We start from the raw sequence: 25,906 nt of genomic DNA, 5'->3' as shown, positions 1-25,906 counted from the left end.
ATTATTAGCACGTGAATACATCCTTCCAGCCTGTCTTCCTGCATCTAGCTTTCTTCCTTCTTTGTCATTCCAAATTCTTTGACAAAATTGACTTTCCAAAATATTACTCTGACCATATTATTTCCCCTGCCTATAAACCTCTCCTCGGTTTCCATTGCTTTTATAACAAGCTCTTTACCCTAGCCTTGATGCAAGACCCTTCATCATAAGACGAGCTTGCATTCAGATTGTATCACTTACTGTTTCCTTATGCAAGCACTGTGCTTTTAAGACATCAGAAAATGTCATGCACTTCAACAACTTTCTGCCATTTCCATGCTCTTTCCTCTTCCAGGTAAATCTTTTCCTGCCATTCCTGCTAGATAAACTTCCATTCATCTTGTAGAGCAAAGCTCAAATACTACCTTCTTCCTGCAGCTTTCATCTAAGCCTTTTCCAAACTTAAGGTCGATTTGACCATTTCCTCATTCTTTCTAAGAGCATGTTATTTATAGCACTATTGCATAGTAGTTAAGAGCATATATTTGGGAACTTCCTGGACTCAGGCTCTATGACTTTGGAGGCTGATTGATCTTGAACATAGGGGCTCAATATCTTCATCTATGAAATACTGATAATGTTAACATCTACCTCAAAGGGCCTCTGTAGGATTAAATAAGATATCTGGAGTTATTAGAAGAAAATCTGACATGCATAAAGTACTCATTGACCATTAGATATTATTTTTAGCTATTATACTCATAATATATATACTCATTATATATATATATATCCCTATCTCTCCTCCCCTTGATCATTTAGGGATAACCTGCTTCCTTTCTCTTATCCTCAGTGCCAATTACAGTGTTTTTTAAAAAGCACATGTTTGACAAATGTTGGATCAAATCGCATTAGATTGAGCAACTAGTGTGTGTAAATCCCATTCAGTGCTAAATGTTAGGTTACTAAAGTTCATTTTAATATGTGTTGCAGATGTTAAATGAGAGAACTACTACCAATCCCCATCAAATCCAAATCATTCTTGTCAAGAAAGCTTTTGAGATAGATGAGCAACTACCTCTAAGGAAGTCTGAGTAGCTTTAAGTTGCCAAACATGGCAAGAGAGCATTTTGCCACATAAATTTCCATGAGATGAATATAGGGAAGTACTAAAAATTTCAGAAGAATGGAGAATTGTGTCGTTGCTACATCCTTAACAATGTTTAATTCAGACAACAGTCCCTGATTTTTTAAAGTGTGCAATAAATCCCTTCCTTACATACTCTATGTTTTACCAATCTATTATATGCTACCTATTCTAGTCTACTTCACGTTTAAATATATATCAGTGCCTTCAAACATGCCAGGCACTATGTTAGGCACCAGGAATAGAAAGATTAATAAGATTCTCCAGCCTGGGCAGAGCAGCCAAGGGCAGAGAATGCTTTAGAGAGTTATGAGTATCATTCTATTTCTCCAGGGCATGATTGTGTCAAAGGAAGTTAGGAGTGTTGAATTTTGAGACCACATCCAACATTATATTCATCTCAGCTATGGAAAAGTTAGGCAAGAAGGAAAGTATAGAATGAAATTAGGAAGGGAAAAGAGCACATTTTTGTAAGCTTGACTGTGGCCCAGTAATATTTTATTTCAAATGGAAGGCAACAGAAATGGACAAAGTATGTGGTGTCTCACAAAGACAAATTTTACAGGCACCCTGCATACTTCTCTCACAAACTCTGTGTCCTCCCCCGAAATGAAATTTTATACACACACACACATACACACCCACACACACACACATACATATATATATATACACACATACATACATATAAATGGTTTAAATGGTTCTAAAAGAACTGTAGAATCCTGGCAGGGTAATTAATGAATGACAGATCAATCACCCATGTGAAAAAATAAAATGTGGCAAGAAATCATGGCTTTGTCAAGAACTTTGAGGTTTTTAAACTGAAAGCAATTTGTACAATGACTATTTTGACCATACAACTTCCTAATCTCGGTTCCCATAAAGTCTGGGTGGGGGCCAGTTGGAATGGTTCATCTCAGTTGCAGAGATATCGTTCACAGAGGAAATAAAAGGATTTTAAACATTGGAGTCATTTCCTTTGGTTCTCAGCTCTTCGAGAAAAAAAATTCCTTTCGGTTAGTGATATCTTCGGCTCGATTCCTGCAGCCTAGCTTAGAAAAATAACGAAATCTGTTCCCTGAAACATTTTCCAATCAGACAAGTGCAGTTTTCAACTCAAAACATTTAAGTCCAGTGAAAGATTTTCCTTTGCCAGAGGGTTGTAGGAAGACTAACACCTTTCTAAGGTTCAGACTGCTCTCTAACGAGTTACATAAAAATCCGCAACCAGTGTAAATGTCAAATGCGAAAGGATGTGTTCAGGAGAGAGACCTATATCATCAAATCTCTAGCTGCTCCTTTGGAACTGCTGCTGAGGGGTCTTGCTGAAAATAATAAGGCCCATTTATGACACATAGTACAAATGGTAATAGCAAGTTACCTCTCAAGTGGAACCTAAGAACTCTGGAACGGTTACCTGAATGTGGTGAGAGCAGACAAGCAGCGCTTTCCAAATATATCCTCGACTTAAGGACTTTTGGAACCGCTGCAAGATTATAAAGACAGGATAGACTGTTGGAATTTTCCTCTGCTCATATATATGCATTCTAAATGCCAAGGTTGGAAACCCAGTGCACACAGTATTGTTCGTATGCCACAGAATTTGAAATATTAGACAGCCTTTGTCCCAGATTGATCTACAAGGAACAGGAAGTATTATAGCTCTACCACCGCTGCTTTTTGTTTGGTGTGGTTTATTATTTTTTTTATTTTCCCTGAAAAGTCCTTAGTGGTAATCCTCAAGTCTTTGGGTCAGTTTCTTGATGAAAGGAAAATCATAAAGTAGGTTGGATCAAATATCAAATGGAAAATGTAAATATATATAATTATGTTTATATCTTGATATCAAATCTTAAAGTTTAAGACTTTTGAAATTACTTATTCCAGAAATATTTGTGAATAGTTATAAGTCTTAATTATTAAATTAAAGAAGGATTCATGCAACATTTATAATCTCTAGATAATAATTTATTTCTAACTGTAATGTCAGGTGAATCAGTTTGTTCATTGCACTTATCGCATGCTGCAGCTAAATCATAAATTACTGCTTTTAAAACCTTTTCAAATGCCTAAATCCAACACTTAGAAATCTTTGATATATATATATTTACAATTAAATTAGTATAAAAATGGCGGAGCAGTCCTCTACTTGGTAAATAATCCTGACTAACTGATGAAAGATGAGGAAGCCCACCTTTTCACTGTGGAGACTTTCCCATTTCTTTCTCTTGACTCTTATTTTTAATAAATCTGAATAAAAGAGTCAGAAATGATAAGAAAAAGGAGGCTCTTTCTAAATGTGTCAGAAACATCTAGTGTTTCTGAAACCAGAAAAGGGAAAAAATATTAGTACCATAACATAAAAATTTTAATTGCATGCACATTTAAACCAAATGTTACTGGGAAAGCTTGCCTTTTACTTTCCAACTTCTTCTCTCCAAGGAATTCCAAACCCAGGAGCACAGTGTTAGCAAAGTGACTCTGAATATGAACAGAAATGAAATTTCTGTTTTCAGTTAGTCTTGTGACACATAAGCTTTCATTTTTTCCCACGACATAATTGGATCCTTCAGCATTAAAGTCATAATGTGAAAATCCCATTTTGTTATTATTCTTATAAATGGTGAAGTGGTTGAGTGATATACTCCAAATAAAGGCAAAAAGGGTGTTATTCTTTATATATGATGGTCCTATGAGTAGGGTCCATAATTTTAATTATTTGTGCTGATTCAAACTCTTTTGCCTGGCTCCCCTTTATTACCAATAGCAGATATTGGCCGTGTCAGGCTAAATATAAAGTTGAGGTCTTTTGACATGAGTTAGAATCAATAGACCAAACATTGTGACTCACAGAGACACCAAGAAATAACATGGAATTTAAAACATTTAAACGTGGAATTTAAATAACATTTAAAACATGGAATAATAAAAACAGTTCTCCACATAGGTTATATACTGAATATTAAAGTGACACAAAACACCCATGCACAGAACTTGTTTTATGCTATCACCTGTTCATACACCTTATTAGGATCACTGTTAAATTTGAGAATCAAACTTGTTTTAGAAATTTGGTTTAAAAGAAACTTCTTCTTTTTTTTTTTTTTTTTTTTTAATTTGAGATGGAGTCTTGCTCTGTTGCCCATGCTGGAGTGCAGTGGTGCGATCTCAGCTCACTGTAACCTCTGCTCCAGGGTTCAAGTGATTCTCCTGCCTCAGCCTCCTGAGTAGCTAGGGTTACAGGTGCGTGCCACCATGCCCGGCTAATTTTTTTGTATTTTTAATAAAAGCAGGGTTTCACCATGTTAGCCAGGAGGTTTCGATCTCCTCACCTCGTGATCCACCCGCCTTGGCCTCCCAAAGTGTTGGGATTACAGGCATGAGTCACCACGCCCGGCCAAAATGAACTTTTTATTTTAATCAATTCTCGTGGTATCTATTGAAAGATTTTCTCCTTTGTCATTAACAAAAGGGAAACTCAAATCTTATCATAATAAAATATTTGTAAAACATGCAGAATAGATTTTAGCACAGAGTGGGCACACAATAACTTGTAATTTTAAACAAGAGAAATGCATAGCATCTGTTAATATCTTTACAGGAAAAAAAAATGTTAATGTAACTAAAGCAATGCTGCAAATCATCAACAATGTTACAAGTTGAGCATCCCTAATCCAAAAATCTGAAATCCAAAAGTTCTAAAATTTGAAATGTTTTGAGTTGCTTATATGATGCTCAAAATTCATGCTCAAAAAAATGCTTATTGGAGCATTTTGGGTGTTGAATTTTTGGATTTGAGATGCTCAATTAGAATGTAAATATTACATGATTTGAAAAAAAATATCTGAAACCTGAAATTCTTCTGGTCTCAAGCATTTCAGAAAAGGGATACTCAACCTGTATTATGTGGTAAATTATTTGACATAGGCAATGGAAAAGAGATTTTACCAAGAGCTCAAGTAGACAGGGAAACCTCTATAAAGTATGTAGAATTTGAATTTGCCTAATAATCTAAGTCAGGTTTAGAATGGAAGAATAATTCTGGAGAGGGAGTATGAGCTGAGAAAGATTGAATGGTGGTGTAAGTAGAGTGAGTTGTGAGAGTAAAGTGCCTGGTCTTCTTAGTGTCAAAGGTACATATTAGAACAAGATGAAAATCACTGTGGGTTGATCTATGACAATAGTGCTCTTTAAATCTACACTGAGGAATTCAGACTTGATAAAGAATGAAATAGGCCGGGCGCGGTGGCTCAAGCCTGTAATCCCAGCACTTTGGGAGGCAGAGACAGGCGAGATCACGAGGTCAGAGTCGAGACTATCCTGGCTGCTTAAACCCCGTCTCTAAAAAATACAAAAACTAGCCGGGCGAGGTGGCCTGTAGTCCCAGCTACTCGGGAGGCTGAGGCAGGAAAAGAAATAAACCCGAGGCCCGGAGCTTTGCAGTGAGCGAGATCTGGCCACTGCACTCAGCCTGGGCGACAGAAGCAGACTCGTCTCAAAAACAAAACAAAACAAACAAAAAAAAAAACAGAAAGAAAGAAAGAATGAAATAACAAGTCACATACAGGTTTGAAGCAGCCAAATGTTGTGATGAAAGCATTGTTTAAAGAACCAGTGTATCTGCAAAAATACAGAGTCCACAGTAACAAGAAATTATGCTTACTCCATCTCTGTAATAAATGGCTACAATTTTATCCGAGTTTCTAATCACAGCCAAAATCACATGCATGATCATTTGTTGGTGCTATATCCATGGATGAGAATCTGAGATGTGGTTAAGCCATTCATCATTTTATTCTTTTAGACATGCATTGGATAACTACTTCATGTGTAAAGCATGTGCTAAGCACAAGTGAACAAGAAATGAATATGACACAGTCCTTTGTTGGTGTTCTGAATAGGTGTATACTTCTCACTCTTGATAAGCCCATAGTTTAAGTGAAACATGAAAAAAGAAAAATCACCGATTACATACAGTTTGCTAAATTCTGTGTATACTTTTGGGAGAACAGACTTGTATTAAGGGATATAGAGGAAGGATATCTAAGGCAGCTTGGGCTAGGGTGGAAGGCACAGGGAAAGCTTTGAGGAATTTATCAGCTGAGTCTCACAAGTCAAGGAAGAGCACACACGCAACATAAAAGAGGGATGACACGTGAGACATTAAATACCCAGGCTTTAAAACAAAGCAGACCTGAATTTATATCCCAAATCTGCTATTTCATGTTATGGCAACTTGGGCAAGTTCCTTTTCTCTTTCACCTAGAAAATGAAGACAATAATTATATCAATTTGGAAAAAAGCCTGCAATCATATATGTAAAACTCTTAGAATAATTTATGTACATAGAAAATGCTTAATATATATTAGTTATTATTAGTAAATGTGGGGTGCTTGTTACATTACAGGCAAAAAGAACAGGCACCAAAGTATTTTTGCATGTGGCACGTGAGTAATTAGGTATGGTTGGATATGTGGTAAGAGATAAGAATTGACCAGGACCATCACGATGGCCACATAGGTTGCTCATTGTATAATTCTAGAGGTGCTATTCACATGGAGTAGAATGTGAATACTCCCTACACTCAGGAGTTGTACTTTGCAATCTACCCATCTGACAAAGGGTTAATATCCAGAATCAACATAGAACTTAAACAAATTTACAAGAAAAAACAACCCCATCAAAAAGTGGGCAAAGGATATGAACAGACACTTCTCAAAAGAAGACATTTATGAAGCCAACAAAGATATGAAAAAAAGCTCATCACCACTGGTCATTAGAGAAATGCATATCAAAACCACAATGAGATACCATCACACACCAGTTAGAATGGCAATCATTAAAAAGTCAGGAAACAACAGATGCTGGAGAGGATGTGGAGAAATAGGAACACTTTTACACTGTTGGTGGGAGTGTAAATTAGTTCCACCATTGTGGAAGACACTGTGGTAATTCCTCAAGTATCTAGAATCAGAAATACCATTTGACCCAGCAATCTCGTTACTGGGTATATACCCAATGGATTAAAAATCATTCTACTATAAAAACACATCCACACCTATGTTTATTTCCGCACTATTCACAATAGCAAAGACTTGAAACCAGCCCAAATGCCCATCAATGATAGACTGGATAAAGAAAATTTGACATATATACACCATGGAATACTATGCAACCACATAAAGAATGAGTTCATGTCCTTTGCAGGGACATGGATGAAGCTGGAAACTATTATTCTCAGCAAACTAACACAAGAGCAGAAAACCAAACACTGCATGTCCTCACTTGTAAGTGGGAATTGAACAATGAGAACACATGGACACAGGAAGGGGAATATCACACACCGGGGCCTGTTGAGGGGTGGAGAGATAGGGGAGGTATAGCATTAGGAGAAAAACCTAATGTAGATGAGGGGTTCGTGGGTGCAGCAAACCACCATGGCACATGTATACCTATGTAACAAACGTGCACATTCTGCACATGTACCCCAGAACTTAAAGTATAATAATAAAAAAAGAAGAAGATATGGGGAAGAAATTGGTTATATTATACAAATGTACACTATCTCTGGTGTTAGAGAGGAGAGCACAAGCCAGGTGACGAGAGGCCTTATATTATGATTAGTAGTTAGAAGTTTATCTTTTTTGACATCTCATTCCAAATAACAGAGATTCAAAAATTTACATATATAATTTAATTTTAATGATAATATGAATTTGGTATTTTCTCATTATTGAAAAAAATGAGTTTTTCTTGCATCTCAATACTGCTAAATTGTGCTAATACTTTAGTCTTTATTGTTGTTTTCTATTATAGATAGGACAATTTTTTAAACATATAACGAACGCTGAAAAATCAATATCTCACCACACAAGAATCCTTGTAATCACTGCTATACAATTCCTTTAGATCTTTGCCTTCTAAATGCATTATGTTTAGAGAATGTGGTCAGATCATGGATACAATTATATAATGTTCTTTTTTTTTTCTACCTTTTCATGGGCTGAGAAATATTTATTATCTCATATTATGTGCTAGGTAGGCCTTGTTTTTGCAGATATGGCAAAATATGCTCCCCCCCCATCAAAGAAGTCACAGTGCAGAGGAGACAGACATGTCAACTGATAATTACACATATCAAGCAAAAACATTGTCAGAAGCCATTATACTTCACATTTTGACCTAGTTAGTAGTAGAGTATACATGGATTTGTCTTTTTTTTTTTTTTTTTGCAATTACTATCATACTATAGCTAGGTTTCCATGCTACCTCAGAGTCTTAACAATTTTTCCTTTAAATAATTATAAAATACTCTATTGTTTTAACCAGAGCTTAGCCATTTCTATTTGTGCATATTTAAGTTATTTCCAAGTTTTCAGGAATACAAAGCAAAGGTTACATTCATGTGTATAGCTTTTCTATGCCTAAAATACTATTTCTGTAGAAAAAAATTACATAATCTAGTTTATGTACCTAAAGAGAATGGAAAGTTTATTGACTCTTGAAATGAGGTCATAAAAGAACCTCAATTTTTTTTTTAATACAGCTGATAGTAAAGAGGTAGCCCAATGTTAAACTTCAAGGAATCAGAAAAAGAAGAACAAATTAAGCCCAAAGTTAGCAGAATAAAAAAATAATAATAATAAAGAGCAGAGCAGAAATAAGTGAAGCAGAAACTAGAAAAACAATAGAAAAGGTCAACAAAACCAAGAGTTATTTTATTTTATTTTGAAAAACAAACAAAATTGACAAACCTTTAGCTAGACCAACAAAGATCAAAAAGAAAGAAGACTCTAATAATATCAGAAATGAAAGAGGAGACATTATAGCTGATACCAAAAAAACACAAAGGATCATAAGTGACTGCTATGAACAATTATATATCAACAAATTAGGTAACTTAGAAGAAATGGATACATTCTTAGACACATAAAACTAAAACATAAAAACCAAGACTAAACCATGAAGAAATGGAAAATTTGAACAGACCAATAACAAGGAGATTGAAACAGTAATAACATCTTTCCCATGAAAGAAAAGTCTGAGACCTGATGATTTCACTGTTACCAAACATTTAAAGAAGAACCAATACTAATACTTTTCAAACAACACTTCCAAAAAACTGCAGCAGAGGGAATACTTTCAAATACATTTTATAGGGCCAGCATTTTCCTGTCATCAAAGCCTGACAAGAACACTGCAAGAAAAGAAAATTACAGGCCAATATCCTTGATGAACATAGGCGTAAACAACCCCAACAAAATACTAGCAAGTCAAATTTAACAGCACATTAAAAGGAACATTCACCGTGATCAAGTGCGATTTACTCCAGTGATGTAAAGGAGGTTCAACATACACAAATCGATAAATATGATAAATTACCTTCACAGAATGAAGGACAAAAACCATATGATAATCTCAATAGTTGCAGAAAAGGTATTTTACAAAATCCAATCCCCTTTCATGATAAAAAATCTCAACAAATTAGGTATAGAAGGAATGTATCTCAATACCTAAAAGGACATATATGATAAACCATAGCTAATATCTCATTCAGTGAGGGTAAGTTGAAATTTTTTTTCCTAAGATTAGGAACAAGACAAAGATACCCACTCTTACCACTTCTATGGAACATATTACTGGAAGTCCTAGCGAGAACAATTAAGCAAGAAAAAGAAATAAAGGGCATTCAAATTGGAAAGGAAGAAGTTAAATTATCCTTGTTTGTAAGTAACATGATTTTATCTATGGTGTAGCCTAAAAAATTCCACCAAGAAAACTATTGGAACTAATAAACAAATTCAGCAAAATTTCTGGATAAAAACATCAACATACAATATAGTAATGTTTCTGTACACTTAATAATGAATAGCCAAAAATGCAATTTTTAAAATCCTATTTACCATCGCTACAAACATATCAAATACTTAAAATTAAATTTAACCAAGGAGATGAAAGGCCTGTACACTAAAAAGATCCAAAATTGATAAAAGAAATTGAAGTATACACAAATAAATGGAAACATATCTCATGTTCATTGATTAGAAGAATACTATTAAGATGCCTATGCTGACCAAAGCAATCTACAGATTAAATGTGACTGATATAAGAATCCCAATAACATTTTTCACAGAATAAAAAAAAATCCTAAAATTCATATGGAACCACAGTATTCCTCAAACAGCCAAAGCTATCTTGAGTAAAACAAACAAACAAACAAACAAAAGCAAAATTGAAGGCATCACACTACATGACTTCAAAATATACCACAAAGCTATAATAATAAAGATAGTATGGTACTGGCATAAAAACAGATACATAGATCAGTGGAACAGAATAGAGATCCCAGAAACAAATTCATGTGATTACAGTCAACTGAGTTTTGACAAAGGTGTTGAGAACACACAATAGCAAAAAGACAGTCTATTCAATAAATATTGTTGGGATAGCTAGATGTCCATAAGCAGAAGAATGAAATTAGACCTTTATTTCACACTACATACAAAAATCAACTCGAAAGGGATTAAAAATGTAAATATAAGACCTGAAACTATAAAACTACTAGAAGAAAACATAGCTGAAAAGCTCCATGACATTGGTCTGATCACTTATTTATTGGACATGACCCTAAAAGCACAGGAAACAAAAGTGAAAATAGATAAATGGGAATACATCAAACTAGAAAACACAGCCAAGGAAACAATCAACACGGTGAAGACATAACATATGTCTGATATGGGAGGAAATATTTGCAAACCATAGATCTAATAAGGAGTTAACATGTATCAACTCAATATCCTAATTTTAAAAATAGGCAAAGGACATGAATAGATATTTCTCAAAAGAAGACACACAAAGAGCAAACAGGTATATGAAAATATGCTCACCATGACTAGTCATCAGAGAAACACAAATTAAATCCACAATGAGCTATCATCTCACACCTGTTAGAATGGCTATTAGGAAAAAGATGAAAGATAAATGATGAGGATGTGGAGAAAAGGGAATCCCTGCACACTCTTGGTGGGAATGTAAATTAGTATGGCCATTATCGAAAACAGTATAGAGGTTTCTCAAAAAATTAAAAACAGAACTACCATATCATCCAGCAATCCCACTACTGGGTACGTATCTGAAGGGAATAGAATCAGTATGCCAAAGAGATATCTGCACTTGCTTGTTCATAATAGTAATTATTTACAATGGCCGAGATATGGAATCTAACTTCAGATCCTTTTTTAATTTTTAATTTGCCAATTAAAAATTTATAAATAAATAAATCGGACAGAAAAAAAGGCAAGATACCTGCTCACTATCTCTTAAATTATTTTTATGGTTGCCTTCTCACAGACCAATTATCACAAATTTCCACTTTATTTGGGTTCATGTTTTGTGGCCCCCTGAAACTCACAAGGTCCTGTGCACTTTAAATGAGCTGCTGCTCCCTGCACTAAGACAGAGCCAAGTCTTCATGACGCACAAATTACCCAAGAGGTCATTTTTTTCCCCTACTAACTGGAACGGCTCAGACATATGTGTGACCTGGGCAAAACATCAGTCCCAGATCCTGGCTAGTGGGAGGGAAGCATTTCCTCTCTAAACTTAGAGACCAAGTTTGTATTTCTGGAGTGGATCTGAAGGTCATAGCCTCTCTGTGTTTCCACATGTGTGCAGTTAGCTAATGAGGGCTGGGAATTCTGAACACAATCATCTACAAACTGTTTAGAGAACAAAGCCCAAACAAGGCCGCACAGAGCTTCAGGTAATGCTTTAACTCTTAAGTTAAATCCAGAAGAGAAAGCCTTTACATTTTTTTCCCCATAGCCTCTCCCAAAAATTCAAAAATTCTGGCAATGTCAAAACTAACTGTGGTTTCCATGGAGGAACAGGGATGTCATGCCACATAGGATGTTATTTTTTCCATTGCAGAGGTACTTCATAGTTACCTATTGCAAACGATCTTCAGCTTCAAAGAAGTAGGAAAAAATACATCTGTCGTCTACCTGAGTATTATTTGATTTTGGTTACAAATACGAAATGACTGCCTTGCTGTTATGCTGCTTCCTGTAAAAATCCTATCAGCAAAATTAACACAGACAATGGTGTCGGAGAAATAAAACAATCCTCCTTATAGCTCCCAAAGCAGGATCTAGTTATATTAGGATTGGTGCCTGGAAGTAGAATGTCAGGCCTGACAAAGATAACTCAGGAACTAGGCAAGAAAGAAATGTAGCTAGAATTTAAACACTGTAAAAATTCAGACTCAAACGTGGACAAGGGAATCTAGAGTGAGTATGAGGAAATAAAGCATGTGCTTGAATATAGCTGTTGAAAAAAACTGAGCACAGATGTTTAACATTTCCGTAAAGGACAGAAGGGAATGAAAGACGAGGTAAATTTCAGTAAGAATAGAGACTGGAGGGCAACTTGAGACAATAGGAAACTATGTGGATGAGGGAAGAACTTTTTGAGAAAAAACAGATTTCAAAAGAAATAATTGGCCCTAGCAGGCATTTGGATGTTTTGCTACAAGAATTGGTGCCTGGATGAATTCAAAACATGAAAGTCTTTGGATTAAACTTTATCATACCTTTAGAATTCAAACAGAAAATGATTGTTTATCTCTGGGTTCATCCATCAAGAAGATAATGACCCCCAAACATTCTCCACAACTACATGCAAGCTATTTGAAGAAGAGAAAAGAGACTGGGTAAGTAACTGGGATAGAGTGGCCTCTTCAGAGGTCTTAACCTTATCCCCACTGAGCAAATATGGGAGGCAAGCCAAACAGAACTTAAATAAGATGAAAGAGAGCATTTGCTCTGAAACGACTACATACGCCCTTTAAAGAAGCACATGGTTCATTCTGAGTCCTGAGAGTAAGAGAAAGTATCAGCTGCACCTTGCTTTCTACCACAATCATTCTGAGGCTATTTTCCCACTTAAAATTTATTTAACTGCTGCTCACTTTAAAGTTAACCTAGATAGAAAGCTAGACATTTGCCAACATAAGTGCAAAATTGAAGTTAGCAGAAAACCATTCTCAAAATATAAAAAAGGAAAATGACTTTAAATGGAACAAAATGATCAAAATATTTTCAAAAGGAACATGTGCTTTCACAGTGCAATCTCCATGTTTTTTACATCTGTATTAAGTGACAAACAGAACTAGAACCCCTAATCTGTTTATAGTGGGATGGAAGTGGGAGAATAAGAACTACTACATGTTTCTATCAAATTCTCTGCCTTTATATGAACTCAAAACATTGTGCTTGTGTCTGATTGTCATTAAAAACATCCAGGATCATTTACTTCTAGTCTTACATATTAGGATTATTTTATGGGAGAAAGAGTGAAACAGTGGAGACACCTATGCTTTGGGAGTCAGACAGACTTAGGTTTGGATGACTATTTGATGTTTGACACATTTTGCAGCATCTCCTGGTTTGTTTCCTCATGAGTAAAATGGGAATAATAATAATTTTGTTAGTTACTTGATATCCATTCAAAAATGGTATAGGCTATTCAAAGTTGAAGATGCACATGTCTTCAATGGCCAAGCTGGTATACAAATGAATTAAGTGGGCTGGTTTTAAGAAAATAAAGTATAGTTTAGGTTTCACTAAAAGGCATTCTAATTTAAATACTTTTAACAGTATTGTAGCCAAACGAAATTCCTTCACTAGACAAAGTTGCCCTTCTGATGAATTACAGGAATGTTCTAAGAGACTTCTAGACTCAGTATGCTCATGGGGCTGAGCTGCAGAGTACATTAGTATAAATATATCTCTGACACCATAACTACTGCTAACCATTTTTCTGAGGACTCCATAGCTCTTTGTTTACTCATTTCCTACTCACTGTTAAGTAGGGCTTCTCTCCTGGGCAAGCAAGCCAAAGACACCATGCATGATCCCTCCCCTTAAGATTGACTTTCCCCTCTTTCTAAGTATTTCTCTGTTTATGTTTTGAGGTTGGGTATTTGTTCTTTAGTCTGTTTTATTTGGTCCACTGATTGGTTGGTTGGTTGATAGGCTGATGGGAGATAGGTTGAAGAGTTTACCTTCCATATTTAAGTAAACTCAGAGGGGAAAAAAAGGTAGAAATGTTGGTAAATGCTAATGCAGATAGGGCTGACCCTTGATGCAACAAATGCCTGCGGTTAACAGACGCACCGTTAAGTCTTCCTCCTAAAACAGATAAGCTAACCTCTGGCTTGCAACAGTGTCAGATGTTTTCATGAATGTATGTGTCACACTGCCTTTCTATTGTCTACAGAAGATCACTTGTAAACCGGAACCATCTTATCTGGAAAGATATATTTTATATGAATTTTTAAATATGTCTGCAACAGTAAACAGAGACAAAGCGTTGGCTTTAAACTAGTAACTTTTGAAGGACACACAGAGTGGAAATATAGACTGAACTGGATACCATAACGGAATATACTTAGCTGTATTAATAGTCCATATTAGTAAGATATAATACATGACAAATACAAAGTAGACACGTTAAACTTTCATGGAGATTTTAAACGTATACACATGATATCAGTGCTTAAACAAGCTTTCATTAGATAATTGCATATGCAGTGTTAACTTGTTATTACTTATCTTAGGTTATTTCTCACAACAGCAGACAACCGCAAAGAACCTGACTACAACCTAAGGCAGAACAACTTCCCCAGGACTTTTTGGTTTATGTAACATAGCAGATGCTTAATTACAAAGAACTATGGGGATTTCATTTCAAGATTCCTTTTTATATTTTATTAAACTAAAATATAAACTGTTAGGTACATCTTTATATAACAATTTTTAAACTGTCTTTGAATAAAAATACCTCATAAATGTTTTTGTCCCTGTGATACACACACACACACACACACACACACACAGATTTACTGACATACACATGTAATTATATACAGTCATGCATCACTTAACAATTGGAATACATTCTGAGAAATGTATCCTTAGGTGACTTCATCATTGTGCAAACATCACAGAGTTAATTTACACAAATGTAGATGGTATAATCTACTATGCACCTAGGCTGTATGGTATAGCATATTACTCCTAGGCTACAAACCTGTACTGCATGTTGCAATACTGAATACTGTAGGCAATGGGAACACAAGGATAAGTATTTGTATATCTAAACATAGAAAAGGTACAGTAAAAATATGGTATAATCCTATGAGGCAATTGTCATATATGAGTTTTGTCAGTGACCAAAACACCATTATATAATGCATGACTATATATGTATAATAAATATGTAAATATATTTTTATATAATAAAGTTATATATATATTTATATTTCACTTGGCGTTATTCTTATTTGGTTCCAAACAAAGGCCAGAAATTGAGATAGACTGTTTTATATGGGAATCTTTGACTTAAGTTTTCCTCTTGTCATATCATTCTCAATTTTATCATCTGCTTCCCCATAAAAAGATATAGTATTATCAATAATTTCCTTATATCTTACATGTGAAATTAGGAATTTTCTGACCTTGAACCCCTTGTCATTCAAAAGAATGTATGGGGAAATTGAGAAAATTTTAAGCCACAGTGTCTTAATACTATTTTTTTAAAATGAGCCTACGAATTCTACCTTTTGTAATTTTTCTTTTTTAGAGAAAAAAAATCCTTCTCATTCATTAAAAGCTACAGTTTTTGGTTTATCTATTGTAGCAAGTGTCCCAAAGACTTAAATTCCAAGGTGCTTTATATTTCCCATGGAATTTCGCCACATGATTTCATGCAGTATATCTCAAATATGGTTATTTTTCTCATCACCTTTAAGCACAAGGCCCAGTGTGTTCTTTGACAGTTGCTTCCCTAAAATCATTTGTTTCAGCTGCTGCTCTTTGTATTGTGGACCAGAACTGAGAATATGAACGGCTGTGATATCTGCAGCTTAAGCTTCCTATTGTTTATTGAAAAAAAGTGTGTTTTTAAAAGTGGCATAGAAAAAGTGTTCCAAATATGCTTCATGAGTATGGGTTTCTTCTAATTCAGGACTGATGTCCGCTGAATGACCAGTAGGTCTATCTATATGCTTAGCAGTGAAAATGAACTGCCTTCTTCTTAAGAGAAGTAGAAATTAAATGAAAACTGTAATTTTCTCTTATTCCAAACTCAAGGAGAAAATTATACCTGTTTCTAAAATGATCATATTAGAGTACTTATATTGCCAATATTTTATAGATAAATAGGCATTTGAGCTCACTTATAGTCCTCTGAAGAAGCATAACAAGTGGTACATTCACCTTTCAAACTCAATTTAGGTTTTTGTAGTTTTTGTGTTTTGTTTTGTTTTTCAGCTATGTACATGAGTTTTTCTCTTTCATACCCCAGAGTCCTCTTTTCTTTACTAAAGGGAAGAAAAAAGAATAGCTATTTAGTATCAATGTGATTAACCAATAAGTTAATAAGAGCAATGGCTAGCATCAAAGCAAATGATGATTCACCATGCTTAAACGTTAGATGCTTTCACCATAGTTTAAAGCATAGTTTAAAGACCAAGGAGTCAAGAATCTTCAGGCATTTTTTCCTTTTTCTTTTAAACTTGTAAAACAATATTAGAGTGAATAGCATAACAAAGGAGTGAACAAAGAAAAATTTTTTACCAGAACCTATACAACTCAACTAGAATGAATTCCATCACCTGTCACTGTGACGGAATGTGCTTTATCTCAAACACATCAGGTTTATAGGCCCTAAAAAATCTTGAGAGCTATCATATAGCCAACACCAAAAGGTATGAAAGAGACATCCTTTAAGTACTTATACTTTTTGCTATTAACAAAGCTAATCTCAACAAACACAAGTCAATTCATAAAACACACATTTCTTACACTTAAAATGTACTCAGAATGGCATTAAATTATGTAAAATACATACAAGTGCTAAACAAGTTGGTTCCTAGGAGAAATCCAAGTCCAAGGCCATAGAAACATTTGCCTGATGTATGTGCCTGGCATATAACAAACATGGTTCCATGTAGTTCGGAAAATACCTTTGTATTGTAGGTGTAGATAACCTTACTTGACAGTTGAAAAACACATGTTTAGAGATGTTATGTGACTTGTCCAAGAAAACTAAGATCATAACTTAGAGAATTTCTTGGTATAGACTTCAATTGGAAAATTTTTGAAGAACTGTGACCTTTTTATATTTGAAAGGTTATTTATTTATATAGCATTACAAGTTTACATAAATTTTAATAAACTGAATACACACATATATCATATTTGTGCATTACACATTATTATATTTTATATATCATTTTAAATATATATTAGTATATATAATTTGCCATATATTAATAAAATCATTAATGAACAAAAATAGCTTTAAACCAGTAAGAAGAATAACTCCACATTAACAAAGTAAGCATTCTGAATTAAGAATGAGTACTTTTAGAGAATAACTCTGTGAAGCTATGTGCATCTGTATGTCTTTGGTACTCTTTGTGTTTGTACAGGCCTATGGAACACATACCTGGCCAAGCTTGTGCTTTCCATTGATGCAGCATCAAAGGGTCTCAGAGACAGAGGTAAAGCACCGGAATCTAAGTGACTACTCAGAACTGTCCTGCATCCTCAATACTTCAGCAATAATCCTCACTACCTGGGTCCCAGGGAGTTTATAATCTAGAGGAAGAACACAAACTAATCATGAAAGCATGAGAGATGGGGTATCCTTAAATCTAAGCACCCAACTGGTGCCCAAAGAAGGTGGTTTTGTAAAGGTGTTTAGATAGGATGAGTAGAGTCTTGGAGGACTTTTTGAGAAGGTGACTTTTGGAACCAATAATTGACATAGACTATTAGAGGTAGGAAGAGAGAGCATTTTATGCCTATCGACATGAGTCAAATTCTAAAAATAGGGAAGTGAAAGACAGGAGCAAGGAAGCAAAGAGAATACCTGGACGGTAGTTTCTGTTTAGTCAGATAACATGGATTAGTAAAAGTAATATTCAGTTTATGGGTGAAAGTAATGTAACTCTATCATTTTATTTTTAAGCCATTTTATATTCCTCAACAATTATTTAAAAAATGTTTTCCCAGGCTGGGCGCAGTGGCTCATGCCTGTAATCCCAGCATTTTGGGAGGCTGAGGCAGGTGGATCATGATGTCAGGAGATCAACACCATCCTGGCTAATACGATGAAACCCCACCTCCACTAAAAAGACATAAAATTAGCCAGGCGTGGTGGAATGTGCCTGTAGTCCCACCTACCCAGCAGGCTAAGGCAGGAGCATCACTTGAACCCGGGAGGTGGAGGTTGTAGTGAGCCAAGACTCCAGCCTGGGCGACACAGTGAGACTCCATCTCAAAAAGAAAAAAAAAAAAAATTGTTCTCCCAATGAAATCATTTCTGCATGTTCTGCATGTACAAAAGCATTAGGGAGGTAGGTTACAGTACTAAAGGCTGTTGAATACAAGTTGATGCTTTAAACAGCAATGCTGGTATTATATTTCATGTTAGTGGATAATTTTACTTTTGTCTAATATGTATATTAAGTGATTACAAACAAATGCTGAGGAAATACATAGCTATAAAACACTGCTGAAAAACATGTAGCTGTATGACTTCCGAAACATAAATATCTATTTTGTTTTATATTTATATCAAGGACTTCTCAAAGTTAACACAAAATAATAACATAATCCTGTAAATATTTAATATCCTGATATTGGAAATAATAAGTTTGGAAAAGTAATTTTTGGCAGAAGTATTGCCTTTAGTTGTAGTTGTCTGGTTGGGTTGTAGACAACAAATAAAGACCATTTACCAGCAAAGTGGATATTCTTGGCTATAAGACAATAAAAATTGGTATTTTCTTAAAAGGGGCACAGGCTAAAATTTCTATGTAAAAGGTACCTACAGGACAATTCCGAGTAAACTTGATTCATTAATGAAGGTTCCAAAGTTCCTGTATATGCTAACCTTTTCTGAAATGAAAACAAAAGCCAATACCAAAATCAAATAATGCGAACTTTCAAGTTTATATATTGATGACCTATGACTCGTGGTAAACTTAATACTAGAATAGAGTGAAATTCACACACACACAAAAAAGGCTAGGGAAGTATTACATGTTTCATATTCCAAAGAGAAATATAATTTAAAATAAAACTTTTATTTATTTATTTATTTTTTGGTGTGGGCGGGGGATAACCTAATCCCATTACATGAAAATTGAATAAATGTGTTTTTCAAGCCATTTTGCTTCTCATGAGCTTCTTGCTCAATAGACTGTGAGCCCACCTGGTGGAGGTACTTATTCTTCTCAAAATGTAATTCCTCACACTCATAAATTTCACAGAACATTTATTTTAGTTTCCACTGCTTTCAGAAAATAAAGGTACTAGAAAAGAGACTTTCCATGGTGTTGGTTTCTTCCTTTACTTGCTTGATTTCCATGTGGACCAGTCCAGGAAAGGTCTGTCATCTGCCAGAGTTAAATAGTTCCACTTAAACATTTCACCACGAATGCATGTCAGCGTCACTTGTTAAAACTGATCCATAGGTAAAGGATACCTCATGTCCTGTAATGACTCTACCTAAACATATAACAATATATAATATCCCGCCCTCCTTTCAGGTTCAGGGGGTTCAACACAGAAATCTGTACTTCTAACCAGGCGCAGTGGCTCACACCTGTAATCCCAGCACTTTGGGAGGCCGAGGCGGGTGGATCACCTGAGGTCAAGAGTTCAACCGGCCTGGCCCACATGGTGAAACCCCATCTCTACTAAAAATACAAAAAATAGTAATGGAGCGTGGTGGTGCACACCTGTAATCCTAGGTACTTGGGGGGCTGAGGCAGGAGAACCATTGATGGAGGTGGAGGTTACAGTGAGCCAAGATTGCGCCACTGCACTCCAGCCCGGGCGAGAGGAAAGGAGAGGAAAGGAAAGGAAAGAAAAGGAAAGGAAAGGAAAGGAAAGGAGAAGAGAAGAAGGAAGGAGAAAGAAAGAAAGAAAAGAAAGAAAGACAGGAAAGAAAGAAAAGAAAGAAAGAAAGAAAGGAAGGAAGGAAGGAAGGAAGGAAGGAAGGAAGGAAGGAAGGAAGGAAGGAAGAAAGAAGTACTTCCCTCACATGTATAAATATTCCATCAGTGCAAAAAAGAGAAAAAGTAAGATAAAAGGGATGAATTCCAAAGTCATCCAAGTGTATGGCCTAATATTTATCCACCTAGAAATACTTTAAAAATGTGTGACATGATTGTGAGTCTAGAACTCCTAAATGGATTCAGTACAGTAACAAAGTCATGCCACTCTCTGAGACAACCTAGATGGGCTCTACATCCTCTCAATAAAATAAGTGTCATAGGCAGAATTATTTCTCTTATAGAAGAAATAACAATTTATGATTTTATTTAATAAAGAATGAATGATATCCTTCATGGATGATTTCAGAACTTTTGTATACTCATCTCCAATTTTGGTTTTAAGGGCTCAATGTAATGTCAAAGGTAACATAAGCTCCATAAATATAATGTAACCGGCCTGTGACAACAAAGGCAAAAGAGAGTATTTCAAACCCTCAGAAGCGAGCTGGTATGTTTGGCACACTCTATCTATTCTTATATCCTATGGTTAATAGGCATGGAAACTTTCTATGGAATATCCATTACTCATTTCCTCTACTCTAAACATACAGCCTGTCAGAAATATGATGGTGGTGAGGCTGGTAGTTGCAGGGAGAAAAGGGAAACCAACCTTCAAAAGCAGGAAGGCACAGACAAGTGAATTCATTTAAGATTTACACCTTGTTTTCAATCGTTTTCATTTAATTTTCCCTGACTTTTTAAATTAGCAAATACACTGATCCGGAAGGAAAACACATGGGGAAAACAAAAACCAAACAAGCAAAAAAATGCAGTGCAAATCTCTGTGACTTGTACAATAGCTCTTATTTCGTCCTTGTGTTTGAATATCTGAATGAACTGTGGTCTGTTTTTCATTACTCCCCATCTGGAGCGGTTGCTCGCTTTGTTCAGCAATTTCTGGTCATTTTGGCTCGATGATGACTGTTTTGTTGTAGGTTGTCATATTATACAGAATGAAAGCTGATGTAGCCACCACCCAAGAAAGAATAATCTTGAAAACGAGAGGTTATGTTGAAAGAGCTCCTGATAACCTCTTTCGGAATAAAGAAGTAAGTCAGCTTACCTAGGCCTGACTACTGTCCCTAACTTAGAGGGTGTGCTTGGGATTCAGGAGAGCATACAAGCTTCGTTTCTTTCAAATACTAAAATAGGATTAAATTCTGCTGGTTTAATGCATCAGGTTACTTTTCATACCTTTTCTTTTTATCTCTAAGGAGACAAGTTCATGGACTTTCTCATACCTTGGTAAAGACTAACTTACACAAAATATGCTGTACGTGCAACAGCTAATGAAGAATTGGATTCCTATCATGTCTTTAAAAATAAAAATAAACAAATCCTTGAGTTCCTAATGTTTAGATTTAATTGTATAGCCTTTGCCTGGAGATAAAGTTGCAAAGTATTCAAAACCAAGTGTCCCAGAGAAGACCAAATCCAATTTGTGTTCTCTAATGATGACAGTCTTGATGCTCTTAATGATGTTGTTTGAAAAAGCCGCCTCACACATCCTAAACAAAACAATGGTGAAGAAGTACTCAACCTCTGCCTATTATTTTAAAAAGCAAAGCATGCTATTCTCTCCCAATTCTTCACTATTTTCATCTGGAATTATTTTACAAAAACGAAGAAACATATAGTCATGAGTTACTCAGGTTCCATAGAAAGAACAACCAAAATATAAGCATAATTAAAACCAGCTTAATTTTTCCAAGAGCTGTATTTTTTTTTTCTTGCCCGAAAAGACAACAGAACAGATTTGGAGAAATGTTAAGATAATAATAATAATATATCATCCATAATCCCACTATGTTAAAACAAACATTTTTGTCTTGCTTGATATTGCCAGTATTTTATACAAAAGTAACAGGAGATATCGTCAAACATTTTCCATGTATTAACATTGTTAATCATCACAACACCCTGTGAGTGAGGCTCTGTTATCACCTTGCTGATGTTTTTACATTGCAGAAGGCACAGTGCGATTGACTAATTTACCACAGGTCACACAGCTACTAAGTGAAGAGGCAGTGTTCAACCCAGGCAGCCTGGATCTACCACAGACATAACCACACTGATCCTGACTCTCAAATATTTACAGAGCTCCATATTCAGTGTACACATTATTTTATATACTTTTATATTGATTTAACTTCATATAATAAACATGTTTCTAGGCTTGGCATAGTCTAGTCTTTATGACTACCATTTTAACAGCTACATAACAGTTGTATATGCTCCATAAGCTAGAATTTGGATGCTTCCTATATTTTTTCCTAGTAAGGAAAATGAGAGTGTTCAGAGTTGTACAGAGATACATAATTTAAAACATATGTTTAGATAACATATTTGAATAAATATTCTCAACAGACTGACTAGTTTCAACTGTATGCCCTTTATTGCTGTTTCCATACTGACTTTCAAAAGGCTATACCAATTTAGCATGGTACCAATGAAGAATGGATGAACCAGTTTCAGAGTGAACAGCGTTGAATGGCCTACATGTTAGAATGTTTGCTACTTCAGTGGTTATAAACTATCACTGCATATTGCTTTAATTTGCATGTTTCCCATCATTACCTAACTCACCCTGAGGACACTACTTCCCTTGTAGCCCTCTCAACTTTGAGTTTTGTTTCTTTTTTCTCTCCCACATTCCTCCTCCCACTGGATTTGTAAGTGGCAGGCCTCTTGCCTCCTTTCTCAGTATGGTTTCTCCCCTACCTAAACTCTCCAATTTAGAATCTCACATCATCAAATTTTATAACCAACTAGTCTTCATTTTCATCATGGTCTACAGATCCCTAGTATCATTTCCCATCCCATTATTTCTCCACAGATACCTTTTGGATTAGTTGCTTTTTCTAATACTACTCCTGCTTCATTTCTTGGCAATTCCAGTAAACATTTAGATGATTGTTGCAATACTCGTTCTTACCAGTTCCTTGAACCTTTCCATGACCTCATAGCTTTCTCCTAACTTCCGCAACTTATTGAACAATTATACACAATTTTCTATAACTGCTGTCTTTCTAATCATATCTTCTCATAACTATGTCAAGGTCTATTTTTTGAAAGGAAATACTCTAATATACATCAGCATATCATTAAAATAGAATTTTTCTAAAAACATGAAAGTGATAGTAGTAAATTTTTTATCAGAATTTGCTGACTTACAGGGCACCTCCCCCATGATGTGCTTGATGTTGTGATTCACTCACCACTGCTGAGCACAGACTCCACATGCTGAGGATAAGCAAGGCAACGGGAGGCTTTTATAAGAATATAATGGACACAGGATCACTTTGCCTGCTTCATATTACGCTCAGTGCAAACAGTCTAACCGCTGTCCAATTTCTTTTCTTTCTTTCTTTTTTTTTTTTTTTGAGACTCAGCCTTACTCTGTCACCCAGGCTGGAGTGCAGTGGTACGATCTCAGTTCACTGCAAGCTCTGCCTCACAGGTTCACACCATTCTCCTGCCTCAGTCTCCCAAGCAGCTGGGACTACAGGCACCCGCCACCACGTCCGGCTAATTTTTTATATTTTCAGTAGAGACAGGGTTTCACCGTGTTAGCCAGGATGGTCTCAATCTCTTGACCTCATGATCCACCCACCTCGGCCTTCCAAAGTCCTGGGATTACAGGCAAGAGCCACCATGCCCGGCCTAACCGCTGTCCAATTTCTTACAGATGCCTTTCTATAAGTGATTTTCCTAGGCTGTTCCACAGCCCCTTCTTTCCTCCCTCCCTCTCTTCCTTCCTTTTTTACCTCCTTCTCTTACTCCTTTTCTTCTTCCATATTTATTGGTGAGGTCATTATTCATATCACTAGAGATAAAAGTATTTTGAAGCAGCAAACTCAATATTTTCATATTTATTTGAAATCTATGTATTTGTAAGATTATATTAATATATAATGTTCACAAAATGTTGATATAAAAACAGACAGATGTAAATTCTAATATTTTCTTTTAGTATCTCCAATAAACAGTCTTGTATCACCCTTCACACATCCCACTTTGGAGATAAGTTTTCTACAGTACACAGGCCCTGTTTCCACTGATTTTAGGAATCTCTCCACAGAAAGAGAAAATTAAATAATCTGTTGCAAAAAAAAAGTGTGGATAGGGATTTTAGGAGCTGAGGTAAGGATATCTATAGTATAATTCGTCCTGATAAACACCCACACTCCCACTATATAATTTGCTTATGGAGACCCTGACCACCCATTTTTAGTTACATCCCTTTTTCTTCAAACCTTCACAATTATAGAAGGGTACAGTTTTTGCATGTTGGCAATTTACATTTTCATGGTCTTCAGTGTTGTACTGTAACCATAGACATCTGCATGCTTGAGCAAAACTCCGCATAGGGAAGTATCCCTTCATATTGACCATTCCAGTTATGAATCTATCTATTGAGGTTTCCAGGTGTTGCTTATCTGTGCGGCATTTGTGCTCCTGATTGGTGCTTGACCAATATTATGAACTGCCTGACCTGAGACTTTGTATATGGGCTGGACAGGTCTAGATGCAATATAATTAGCATTCTAATGCTTCAAACATGTCACATGCTTCCCACAGGCCAAGACTGACAGAACATCCCTTCGTCATGGCCCAGCTTTCTTCTTACATGTTCTCCAAGTTCTCAGCTGCCCACCCTAATTCACTCCACTCGATTTCCCCTTCTACACATTATTCCTTGGTAATCTTATCTACTCCCTTGACTTCAGTCAGCATCTGTAGCCCTGGACTTTCTGACAGTTCCCTCTTTGACATCTCCCACATGGTTGCCATGCCAGAGACTCTAACTCAGCATGTCCAATACCTTCTCCCCAAAACCTACTACTACTACTTCTGGACTTCTTACTTCAGCAAGTGGCACGGGCATCTTTCCCAATCAGAAGACTCAACATGGAGTCAATAGCCAACTCTACCTTTAAAAACTTTCATGATGAACCCCTTTCTATTATCCTAATAGTAATAGTTAAGCTGATTTTTTTTTCTAATTTCTCTCTTGTACTATGGCTTTGAAGCCTACATTTTTTTGTTGTTGTTGCTTCCACTCTCTCCTTTTATAATTCAATTTCACACACTTTTGCTGAAATAACTTTACTAAACACCTACAGAATTATATTTTGTCTTCTCAAAAACTACTAAGAGATCCATGTTGCATATAGAATTAAATGTAAAATATCCAGGATATCATTTAAAAACCTACAAAATTTTAACCTGTCCTTATTGGTCCTTGTTTTTTCTGTCCTTATTGGTACTTTTTTTTTTTTTTTTTTTTTTTTTTTTAGAGGGAGTCTTGCCTTGTAGCCCAGGTTGGAGTGCAATGTAGTTCATTTCTAAGTTTATAGAAGACATGGAATGTTTTTATTTTTTTAACTGCTGAATTGAATCTGACTACCATTATGCAAGTAGGTAAGGAGATACATATACAGGAGTTTCTTAGTGTTCTTTCCTAAAACTTGTGCACATTATATTCGTATATGAAATAGGGGCAGTGTTTAGAATGAACGTGGCTCTACTATACTTCTTGATTTCAGTGTTACTTCAAAGACTAGATTAAAGGAACAACAAACAACATGTTATAAGAAGCATTCTAATTTTCTGAGTCACACAAGAGAGACCATACAGGTTC

At 35.6% G+C, this 25,906-nt stretch overlaps 1 protein-coding gene across 9 annotated transcripts in view; it reads right to left on the bottom strand.

The window, feature by feature from the left end:
- RBMS3 (RNA binding motif single stranded interacting protein 3) overlaps nt 1-25,906 on the bottom strand; it is a 1,467,317-nt gene that overhangs the window by 516,641 nt on the left and 924,770 nt on the right. The gene's annotated exons all lie outside the window — the stretch shown is intronic.

The sequence above is a fragment of the Papio anubis genome, chromosome 2, assembly GCF_008728515.1.
Source record: "Papio anubis isolate 15944 chromosome 2, Panubis1.0, whole genome shotgun sequence".
NCBI lineage: Eukaryota > Metazoa > Chordata > Mammalia > Primates > Cercopithecidae > Papio > Papio anubis.
Note: the sequence above shows the minus strand (reverse complement) of the source record. Positions and strands in the feature narration are given on the sequence as shown.